Source organism: Hemiscyllium ocellatum, chromosome 33, assembly GCF_020745735.1.
Source record: "Hemiscyllium ocellatum isolate sHemOce1 chromosome 33, sHemOce1.pat.X.cur, whole genome shotgun sequence".
NCBI classification, from domain to species: domain Eukaryota; kingdom Metazoa; phylum Chordata; class Chondrichthyes; order Orectolobiformes; family Hemiscylliidae; genus Hemiscyllium; species Hemiscyllium ocellatum.
Genome location: NC_083433.1, coordinates 14,642,642 through 14,655,138, shown reverse-complemented (window position 1 = coordinate 14,655,138; position 12,497 = coordinate 14,642,642).

Below are 12,497 nucleotides of genomic sequence, written 5' to 3'. Positions count from 1 at the left end.
CCTCATCATACCTCTCCCCTCCCCTCTCTCCTCTCCCCTCTCCCCTCCTTTCCTCTACCCTTCCTCCCCCCTCTCTTCCCCTTCTCTCTTCTCCTCTCGACACTCCTTTCTCTTCCTTTTCACTTTTCTTTCAATTAACAAAAGGAGATAAGAAATCAGAGTTTTTCCTCTTGCATTCACCAGCATTAGGATGCAAGAAACAGACTTGGTAAAAAGGGGCCCCAAATTATACAGCATTCGAACATGGTGCTGATTGGTTGGGTCATCATTGGCACAGAGACGCAGCAGGAACAGTTAACTGTCAATCTTTCTTTCCTTGGCTCCTCTTTTCCCTTTACATCTTCCTCTCCCTTTCTTCTTATCCTCCCCACCTCTCTTCTCTCCTCGCAGTTTTCCATTCCCATCTCTCTTATTTCTCTGAGTTTCATGTTTGGTCAGTTTTCTCTGACTTTGCCTTGACTTTCCATGTCTCTTTGATGTTCTCACTGATATTTATTCATTCAAAGGATGTGGGCATTGCTGGCTGGCCAGCATTTATTGCCCATCCCTAGTTGCCCCTTGAGAAGTTGGTGCCTTCTTGAACCACTGCAGTCCACCTGCTGAGGATTGACCCACAGTACCATTAGGGAGGGAATTCCAGGATTTTGACTCGGCGACAGTAAAGGAATGGCACTATATTTCCAAGTCAGGTTGATGATTGGATTGGAGGGGAATTTAAAGCTGGTGGTGTTCCTATATATCTGTTGCCTGTGTCCTAAATGGACAAAGTCAAAAATCTCACAACACCGGCTTATAGTCCAACAGATTTATTTGAAACCGCAAGCTTTCAGAGCTCCAATAGTTTGCAGTTTCAAATAAACCTGTTGGACTATAACCTGAAATCATTGATATTTGACTTTGTCCACCCCATTCCAACACCAGCATCTCCATATCTAGATGGAATACACCTAAACCCTGTATTCAAAAAGAATGGGTACCCAATGAATACAATCCACCAATTTCTCAGCAACAAACCCAAACAAGCAAACAAAACACGTCCAGAAACCCTAACCACTCTCCCCTAAATCAAAGACACCTTGCAAATGGCTGTTAGACTACTCAGACCCCTTGGCATCATGGTAGCCCACAAACCCACTAACACACTAAAACAGCAGCTAATGAACTTGAAAGACCGGATAGAGACAACGAGCAAAACTAGTGTCATTTACAAAATACCTTGTAAGGACTATAACAAACACTACATTGGATAAATAGGCAGAAAACTAGCACCAGGATACATGAACACCAAGTAGCCACAAAAAGACATGGCCCCCCTCTCACTAGTACCCTCACATACAGATGAGGAAGGACACCAGTTCGACTGGGACAACACATCCATCCAAGGACAAGCCAAACAAAGACACGTACGAGAATTCCTAGAAGTATGGCATTCCAACTGGAACTCTATCACCACACACATCAAGTTAGATCCCATTTGCCACCCCCTGACAAAAGGAACAGGAAGTGACTTCACCATAGGAAATAACATCGCTACTGGAAATGACATCACCAACCCAAAGAAACCCAAACATATAAATAGAAAGCAGGAATTTTCAGCATTGTTTTGCCTGAGGCCCACTGAAGATGTTACCGAGTAGGGTAACAAAATGTCTGGAAATGAACCTTCCAGCTCAGCGAGCAAACCTACGTCCAAACCCTCAACCTGAGCTACAAATATTCTCAAAACCCGCGAAGTGGTCGTGGGTTTGAAAGGTGCTGACTGAGGATTTTCGGTGAATTTCTACAGTGCATCTTGTGGATGATACACATTGCTGCTACTGAGCATTAGTGGTGGGTTGAGCTGGTCATCGTCATTTTTTCCCAACCATCCCATATCCCTTGCTATTATTAGTATTCGACAATTAGGTTATGCTCAATGATTCACTATCCACGGCATTCTGGAGTAGAGAATCCCATAGATTCACCAGCCCCTGGGTGAAGAAATTCCTTCTCATTTCAGTCTTGAATGGCTTTTTCCTTACTCCAGATTCACCAACCTACCCTCATCCAGCGTGTCACACCCTATCAGAATTTTGTAAGCTTCAACGAAATTTTTTAGTTCCATCCTCAGTGTCAGAACTTGAGCCCGACTTTGTAACTGACCAGTGTGGTACCGAGGGAGTGCTGCACGGTCACAGATGTCCTCTATCAAGTGACATATCAAAATGGCGGCACGCTGGGTGTGAAAGATCAAAAGACAAAGACCAGGTCAGATCTCAACAGTATCCTGCTCAATATTTATCCCTCAATTACCATCAAATTTGTTCATTTACTTAGGTCTATTCATGGATACAAGTTGTCTTCGTTGAATCCCTACAGTGCAGATAGAGGCCATTTGGCCCATTGAGTCTGCACCATCCTTCTGGACAGCATTACACCCAAAGTCACTGTCCCCACCTAGCCCCATAACCCCACATTAACCGATGGATAATCCAATTACCCCCAACACCCCTGGTACTACGGGGCAATTTAGCATAGCCAATCCACCTTAGCCTGCACATCTTTGGATTTTGGATATCCAGAGAGACACGGGAAGAACATGCAAACTCCACACAGACAGTTGCCCAAGGCTAGAATCAAACCTGGGTCCCTCATGCTGTGAGGCAGCAGTGCTAACCACTGAGCCTGCTTTGCTGTAAAGCGCTCTGGGCCATTTTGAGGTCTTAAAGTGCACAATGTAAACCAATGTTCTTTCTTTGATTTTTAAACTTCAGTTCCTACAGCAATATTCTGTGCTGCCTTTATGAATTGAGCAGCGTCACACCAATTTCAACTGCTGGGGCAACGAATGAGAACTGACCCACCAAGATTCATCTACACAGACAATGGAAGCAAACGTACCTGCCATCGCGAAGCGAGCGTAGGAGATTCAGCTTCACATTTCAAGCTGGAGAACTGAATTCAAAAGACTGCAAACAGGACTTTGCATTCCACAGAACAAGCCAAGAGGCAGAAACATCTACAGATGAGAATTGGGTTTGAGGTTGTTATAACAACAAAGGCTGCACTTTGAAAGTAATTTGCTGTGTGAAGCTTCTGAGTTGTTTTGACATGCTAAAGGTGCCTTATAAATTAGAGCGTTATTATACCTTGGATTCCCAACTGCCTGGAGTTGTCAGCCTCTTATACCAATGGGTTTATTTAAAATTACAGATCACATGGAGAAAGAACAAACCAACATTTGTTCCTGCATAAGATATCCCACCGGTGTGTGGTGATCTGAATCTGTAGTTTTATGAATTATTTCCCATGGTACAAAAATTTGCATTTATATATCATCTTCAATGTAAAAAAACAACTGAAATTCTCCACAGGAGCATTTGACTCAGAACCACGTAAGAAGACTTTAATACATGTGACCAAAACAGGTAGATTTTCAGGAAGTAGAGAGAGGAGGAGAGGCAGATAGGTTTAGAGAGGGAATTTCAGTGTTTAGGGCTGGAGTATTATGCAAATGGACATGATATTGAGATGGTGGTGTCTATTGTGATACGACAGTAAGATAGCAGTTTTGTGCAAGCGATTGTAAAAGAAGGATGGAAATGTCGACATCCATTGCAGGTGTAATTGTTTGCAGGGTCTACTACAGTCAGGCAGCAGTTACTCTTAAGTAAGGGAAACTGTCCCTACCTCTGGGTCAAGGGGTTTGTATTTAAGTAAGGGAATGATGGCCACAAACCCCAAGATGGGAAAAGGAGAGCAATCCCCTCAGATTGCAGAATGAGCCACAAACCTCTTGGCAACATAAGCCCAGTCGAGGCAGTTGAGGTCACAGACAACAATGGAAGACTTCTGAGGTACACTGCAGATCAACAAGGCAAAGCCTGAGTGCCTTATCAATCCACATATCGTGCAGCCATTTTTAAGCAGACACCTGAATTTCTCTTTAAATAGATTCAAGAATGCCTTTGTTGTAGAAGACAGTTGGTACTTGAAGGGTTAACTGACCAGATTGGTTTCTTCCATCAATATACATAGGACTGACTGTGAGAGGAGCTAACCAGTGTCTTACAACATCAGCACTTTTTCACCAGAGTGTGGGGCCTTGTAGTGAGTGTTTGTGTCCCTACCTCTGGGCCAAGGGGTCTGTATTTAAGTCCCACTGAGCAGCTTGATTAATACATTTTACTGGCACATGTATTGTACTTCAGTGCTTGTTCATAGTGCCAATAGCATGTAGACAAAGTGATAATATGTATTTTCTCTTCAGTCTCCACAAGAAGCAGTTATATAATTCAAATGTAATGTAACTAGCTATTGTATAATATGCAATAAACCTATTGCTCATCAAGAGGATGCCTGTATTCTGCTGAAGAGTTCGTGTGGGTATGCTTCCCACATGGTCTCGATAGTTTAGACCGATACCAGATTGAGTGAAGAACGATTGGGTATTGGTGAATCTACCCAAAGCTTAATAGCACATAATTATAAAATGGTAGCTAGTGGTGAGTATAGCCTATGTTGTGTTACTCTCAAGGGATATACATACAATGCGCCACTATGCTGGGTGTTACCCAGTCCGCAAGTGCAAACTCCCCTGCACTCAATGGGCAGGTCCATTGGTGATATCATTAATTAACTCACATCCTGACCCACTCAGATTCTCAGTTCAGCTCCCAGCCTAATCCAAGAGAACATATGGGAGAGAGCAGGAAAGCCTACCGGCCTCTCACTGTGCCATTTTTTCTTATATTTACATCTTCGCAAGCCATTGGGTTCATTACAATCTCGGTAATAATCAAGCAGACAGTGTAAATTAGGATAAGAACTTCCAGCAAACATAAAAAACTATTATTAGGTCTGGCAAGCATGATCCATTTTGATCCATTTCATTATATCATTCCTCAAAAATACATTAAATTGCATTGTGAACCTGTCCACAATAATCTCGCCTAATTTATTATACACGTCTATTTCCACCCAGGTGCATTAATTCCACCAGGCCTCCAGTCTTATCCCTAACTCTATCTTCACTGTGCAAAGCCTTTCACTTCAAACTAATAACCATTCTCTCTTCGTCCAGAATGTGCATGGCTTTCCAGTTTATCAACTTCAAAATGAACACACAAACACACACACACACACATACAGCACACAAAGACAGAACATAACTGGGTGGTAACGGGGGCAGCCAAATGGACCTCACTGTATATGAGTTCCCCGACTGGGGCTGTTAACCTGGTCCAATCAGGGAGCCCTGGCTGACAGATGCAAACAGGATTGTCACAGGTTCTGTTCACTCTGAGAGCTGGCTCTGAGGAAGCTGGATCAGTGTCAAAGACTCTCCATATGGAAATAAAGGGTGATTGGGTGATGGGATACCAGCCTCTGTGGAGCTCTTGCAGCACTGGTGAGAGAAGAATAATACGCTCCTGAAGGAATTCGTTTGCAACAATCATCTTTGAGTTGGGATTAGTATTTCTGGCATCGTGCCATTATTTGGAAAGCTTGACTCACTCGATCCTGCCATCAAAGACTGGACCCAGTATGTTGAAAGAATGCCTTTTTTTTAGCCTGGGCAAATGACATTGGGGCAGATGAAAGCAACAAGCATTCTCTTGACCGCTTGTGGACCTGCAGCCTTTTTGGTTATTAGAAGCCTAACTTTTTTTTTGAGGCATCAGACACCAAAACCTTTCAAGAGTTGACAGATTTAGCTAAGGAATATTGCAACTCCACGCCTCCTTTAATACTGAAATGCTATTGGATTTACTTGACAACTCAAGAACCAGGGAATCCATTGTCAGGATTTTTGATGAGGTTAAGACGACAGGCAGAGGCACGTGACTTTGGTTTAGCCCTGAATGAGATGCTGAGAGACTGTTTGGAATGTGGGATTAAAGATGTAACCATGCAAAAGCACCTACTAGCTGAAGCCTTACTCGACTATAAACAGGCCCTACAACTGGCTTTATCACTGGAAAATGTGGCAAGTGGAACATTTGAGTTACAGGGTGTTCTGATGGAAGTGAACACCCTTGCCAGTCTGACTGAGCTTGGGGAACACCACTTGAGTGCAGGACATTGCACAGTCTAACTCAGGACATATCCTGAACAGAGGGATTCAAGGTCAGCCCACAGCAAAACCTTAAAACAAAGCCAAGCCTTGGCCAAATGGCTAACTGACCAATAAAGGCAAGCACACCCATTGCTGAGATAGATAATTAACTAGGGCCAATCCTGTCAATCCCCATTCACAGTCTTTTAATTTGATTGATTGTTCTCAGGTCATGGGTAACTGTTTTATCTCCAGACAGTTGAACCCTTTGTTAAAATAGATAATTAACCAAGGCCAGTCCTGTCAATCCACATTCATAATCTCAGGCCATGGGCATTCTTGGTAAGACTAGATCATAGGAGCAGGAGAAAAGGTCATGACCTGAAACAGCAAGTGCTCCTTTGATTCTGCCTGACCTGCTGTGCTTTCTCCAGCTCTACACTTTATCAACTCTGACTTTCCAGCATCTGCAGTCCTCATTATCTCCAACACGACCATATTATTAACATGCCAAGCAAGATAGTTGGAGGGCTGCCTCTTTGAACTGTTGCAGTCTATACATATACATTAGGGAGACGTGGATATTGCTGGGGCAGGAAGGGTTGTTGGATGTTCCGGGGTTTGATGTTTCAAAAGGAATAGGGAGTGAGGTAAGAGAGATTGGGGGTGTGGCATTGCTCATCAGGGGATAGTATCACAGCTGCAGAAAGGGAGGTTGTCGAGGAGGGTTTGTCTCCAGACTCAGTATGGGTAGAAGTCAGGAACGGGAAAGGAGCAGTCACTTCATTGGGAGTTTTCTATGGATACCCCCCCAATAGCAACAGAGGCACAGAGAAACAGATTGGGAGGCAGATATTGGAAAGGTGCTGAAGTAACAGGGTTGTTGGCGTGAGTGACTTCAACTTCCCTAATATTGATTGGGATCTCCTCAGTGCAAATAGTTTGGATGGAGCATCATTTGTCAGGTATGTCTAGAAGGATTCCTGACTAGAAGGGAAGCCATATTGGATTTGGTACTTGGCAATGAACCAGGTCAGGTGTCAGATCTCTCAATGGAAGAGCATTTTGGTGATAGTAATCACAGCTCCCTGACCTTCATGTTACTCATAGAGAGGGATAGGTGCAGATTGTATGGGAAAGTATTTAATTGGGGGGGGGGGAATTACGATACTCTTAGGGAGGAACTAGGACGCCTAAATTGGGAACAGATATTCACTGGGAAATGCACAACAGAAATGTGGAGGTTGTTTCAAGAGCACTTGCTAATAGTGCTGAACAGGTTTGTCCCACTGAGGCAAGGAAGGGATGGTAGGGTGGAAGGAATCTTGGATGACAAGGACTATGGAACATCTAGTCAAGAGGAAGAAGAAAGCTTACTTCAGGTTGAGGAAGCAAGGATCAGACAGGGCTCTAGAGGGTTAAAAGGTAGCCAGGAAGGAACTGAAGATGGACTTAGGAGAGCTATAAGGGGGAAGATAAAGCATTGGCAGGTAAGATTAAGGAAAGCCTGAATGTGTTCTATACTCATGTGAGGAACAAGAGGATGGCCAGAGTGAGGAAAGGGCCAATCAGGGATAGTGGAGGGAACTTCTGCCTGGAGTCAGAGGAGGAAGGGGAGGTCCTTAATGAAGAATTTGTTTCGATTTTCACTAGTGAGAAGGATCTTGTTGTTTGTGAGGACAGCGTGAAACAGACTGATATGCTCAAACAAGCTGATGTTAAGAAGGAGGATGTGCTGGAAATTTTGAAACACAGGAGGATAGATACGTCTCCTGAGCCAGAGGCGATATACCCAAAGTTTCTACAGAAAATGAGGGAAAAGATTGCTGTACCTTTGATGATGATCTTTGTATCCTCACTGTCCACTGGAGTAGTACCAGATGATTGGAGGGTGGCAAATGTTATTCTCTTGTTCAAAAAAGGGAATAGGGATAATCCTGGGAATTACAGGATTATGTCAGTCTTATGTCAGTGGTGGGCAAATTATTGGAGAGGATTCTGAGAGACAGGATTAATGATTACTTGGAAAACCATAGTCTGATTAGAGATAGTCAGCATTGCTTTGAGAGGGGCAGGTCATGGCTCACAAGCCTTACTGAATTCTTAATGGATGTGACAGAACACATTGATGAAGGTAGAGCAGTGGATATGGTGTACATGGATTTCAGCAAGGCATTTGATAAGGTTCCCCATGGTAGGCTAATTCAGAAAGTAAGGAGGCATGGGATACACAGAAATTTGGCTATCTGGATATAGAATTGGCTGGCCCTTAAGGGACAGAGGGTGGTAGTGGATGGGAAGTATTTAGCCTGGATCTTGGTGACCAGTGATATTCCACAAGGATCTGCTCTGGGACCTCTGCTGTTGGTAATTCTTATAAATGACTTGGATGAGGAGGTGGAAGGGTGGATTAGTAAGTTTGCCAATGACACAAAGGTTGGTGGAGTTGTGGATAGTGCGGAGGACTGTTGTAGGTTGCAACGGACATTGACATGATGCAGAACTGGGCTGATCAGTTGCAGATGGAGTTCAACCTGGAAAAGTGTGGAGTGATTCATTTTGGAAGGTCAAATTTGAATGAAGAATGCAGGTTTAAAGGCAGGATTCTTGGCAGTGTGGAGAAACAGAGGGACCTTGGGGTCCTCCTCCATAGATCCCTCAAAGTTGCCACCCAAGTTGATAGGATTGTTAGGAAGGCGTATGGTGTGTTGGCCTTTATTAACAGGGGGATTGAGTTTAAGAGCCGCAAGGTTATGCTGCAGATCTATAAAGCCCTGGTTAGACTATACTTGAAATACTGCGTTCCGTTCTGGTCGGCTCATTATAGGAAAATGTGTAGCTTTAGAGAGGGTGCAAAGGAGATTTACCAGGATGCAGCTTGGACTGGAGGGCATGTCTTATGAAGAAATGTTGAGGGAGCTAGGGCTTTACTCGTTGGAGCGAAGAAGGATGAGAGGTGATGTGATAGAGGTGTACAAGATGATGAGAGGCATAGATAGCATAGATAGCCAGAGACTTTCTTCCATGGCGGAAATATCTATCATGAGGGGCCATAATTTCAAAGTGATTAGTGTAAGGTTTTGGAGAGGTAGGTTCTTTACAGAGAGTGGTGGGTGCATGGAATGCATTGCCAGCAGAGTTAGATATATTAGGGATATTTAAGCAACTCTTAATGAATGATAGTAAAACGAAGGGTATGTTTGGTTAGTTTGATCTTAGAGTAGGATAAAAGGTCGGCACAACATCAAGGGCTGAAGGGCCTGTGCTGTGCTGTATTGTCCTACCCGATGAAGGAGCAGCACTCCAAAAGCTAGTACTTTCAAATAAACCTGTTGGACTATAACCTGAGGTTGTGTGATTTTTAACTTTGTACACCCCAGTCCAAGTTGAAAATGTGTTGCTGGTTAAAGCACAGCAGGTTAGGCAGCATCCAAGGAACAGGAAATTCGACGTTTCGGGCCAGAGCCCTTCATCAGGAACCTGATGAAGGGCTCTGGCCCGAAACGTCGAATTTCCTGTTCCTTGGATGCTGCCTAACCTGCTGTGCTTTAACCAGCAACACATTTTCAACTGTGATCTCCAGCATCTGCAGACCTCACTTTTTACACCCCAGTCCAACACTGGCATCTCCACATCAGTATTGTTCGATGTTCTTTGTTCTACATATTTTTAGGGTAGGAATTTCAATTGCCAAGAAGGCAAGAAATGCCTACCCAAGTCAGGATATTGTGTAACTTGATGGAAAGCTTGCAGATAATGATGATGCACTAACAATCTTTGTGCTATGATCCTCCTGTTGATGCAAGATTCGAAAGTTGCTGTAAGTTTTGTTGACTTTTAATGAGGAACCTAGTACCTACTTCCACAATTAAGCTGCAAGGTTTTTTCGACAAGCCTAGAGTAAAGCATGGTTTGACCTGTGTGCCCTGAAGGAAGGCTGTGACTTCAAGAAAACGATGAACTTAATTGTACACTTCAGAAAAATGCAACTCTGGTGACAATGTGATTAGCGTCTGCTGGGATTGTTGTGTTGCAGCTATTAGGCAGTCTAATCTCTTTTGTCAAGCTCCGTGGATAATGAGGCTGTTTAGTCGAGTAAAGTGTCTACATTTGCATATCAGAGAAACCTCATCTATGAATATTCAACAAGGTACCGGAGGGGCTTCATTTGGCTTCAAATATTGTTTCCACAAAAAAAGGAATAGTGAATTATCCAGGTCCTTGGGGAAGAAACAAGTCATTACAGTTTACATTCGAGTATCTTTATCTTAAGTTGTAATACTTTCCATTCAAAGGTGAGAATGGGAGCTGATAAGTTGGTTTTTTAATGACATATTTAGATCGTACATGTGAAGACTAATAACCATCCTGCACACTGCATTCACCTCACACATCGTTTTGCCCTTGTTTTCTTTCTTTCATCTTATTTATTCCTTTGTATTGAACCTTGCCAGGAGAAGCAATGACCTGGTGGTATTATCTTAATGGCAGTGTTCTGGGAAATATTTGAATCCTGCCATGGCAGATGGTGGAATTTGAGTTCAATTTAAAAATTGGGAATTGGGAGTCTATTCATCTCCATGAATCCATTATCAATTGCTTGGAAAACTCATTTGGTTCACTAATGCCCTTTAGGGAGGGCAATCTGCCATCCTTACCTGGTCTGGCCTACATGTGACCCCAGTAAAGTGGATGACTCTTAACCACCCCACTGGGCAATTAGGGACAGGTAATAAATGCTGACCCAACCACGTTCCATTAGATTAGATTAGATTAGACTTACAGTGTGGAAACAGGCCCTTCGGCCCAACAAGTCCACACCAACCCGCCGAAGCGCAACCCACCCATACCCCTACATTTACCCCTTTACCTAACACTATGGGCAATTTAGCTTGGCCAATTCACCTGACCCGCACATCTTTGTGACTGTGGGAGGAAACCGGAGCACCCGGAGGAAACCCACGCTGACACGGGGAGAACGTGCAAACTCCACACAGTCAGTCGCCTGAGTCGGGAATTGAACCCGGGTCTACAGGCGCTGTGAGGCAGCAGTGCTAACCACTGTGCCACCGTGCCGCCCACTAAGTGAACAAAAAAAATCAACAAGAAAGGAACTTCTTCAGAATTGAAGAGTCACTAATCCAGAATGTTAACTCTGTTTCTCTCTCCACAAATGTTGCCAAACCCGCTGAGTTTCTCCAGTAATTTGCTAAAAGTGCCTGTTCATTTCTAGACTACAACAATTTTTTTTCACTTGCCATCTCTTCAGGGACAGGGTAACTGGACCTCCCAACCCTGAGAGCCTCGACAATGTCAGCTGGAATCTTGAACAAGTGATACCTTGGGAATGGAGCAACTTCAACTAGTTCCATCCAAACTCTCGAGGTCGGGTTATGTAGGCTGTTATCGTGTTAAGATATTATACAATTTTGTCCTACACTCTGTAGCTCAGTGCATATGACAACAATAAATCAAATCAAATCAAATAGTGAAGGTGGACTGCTTCATCTAGGGCTTCTCAAGTATTACTGACGCTGCCATCGTCCAAGTAAGTGGAGAGTACTCGATCAGAGTCTTGATTTGAAAGTTGTAGCGGGTAGGCAAACTTTGAGGAGTACAGAGGTGAGATACTTGATGCAGAATTCTCAGCTTCTGACCTGATCTTGTAGCCACTGAATGTATACAGCTAGTTCAATTTTTGAGTGTAGAGTGTACCCCATACCCCTATGATGGAGTATTCAGCAATAGCAATCATTGTACATCCAAGGGGCAACAATGAGATTCACTCTCTTGTTGGAAATGGTCATTGCCTTGCATTTATGTGGTGTGAATATTACTTGACAGCCAAAGCCTGGGTGTTGTCCAAGTCTTGTTGCATATAGGGACTGACTGCTCCAGGATCTAAAGAGTGAATGGTGCTGAACATAAGGCAGAGATTGATAAATTTTTAATCTCACAAAGAACTAAGGGATATGGAGAGAGTGCGGATAAGTGGCTCTGAAATGCCCATCAGCCATGATTGAATGGAGGGATGGACTCAATGGGCCAAATGGCCTTACTTCCACTCCTATGTCTAATGGTCTGACATTGTGTAATCATGGAAGTCACCTTCGATCCTACCTTTTCTAAAATCATCAAAATATCTTTCAATCTTTACCCTCCCATGCACTTATCAAGTTTGTCCTTAAAGACATTTGTCTTTATAACCTCAATTCCTCCATATGATATCAATTTCCATATTCTAGCCACCCTAAAGATATTGCTCTTGAATTCTTCATTGGATTGATTAGATACTTATACTTAGGTTTGGAAGGATCTGAAAGGGTTAATAGTTGATTACATGCAATGAGCACCACCTATTTGATGACATCCTGAAGGACTTGGTGACAATAAAGTTGGATCCAGGGGAACGGAATTTAATGGTGGATCATCCCAACACTCAAGTAAAGATAAAATAATG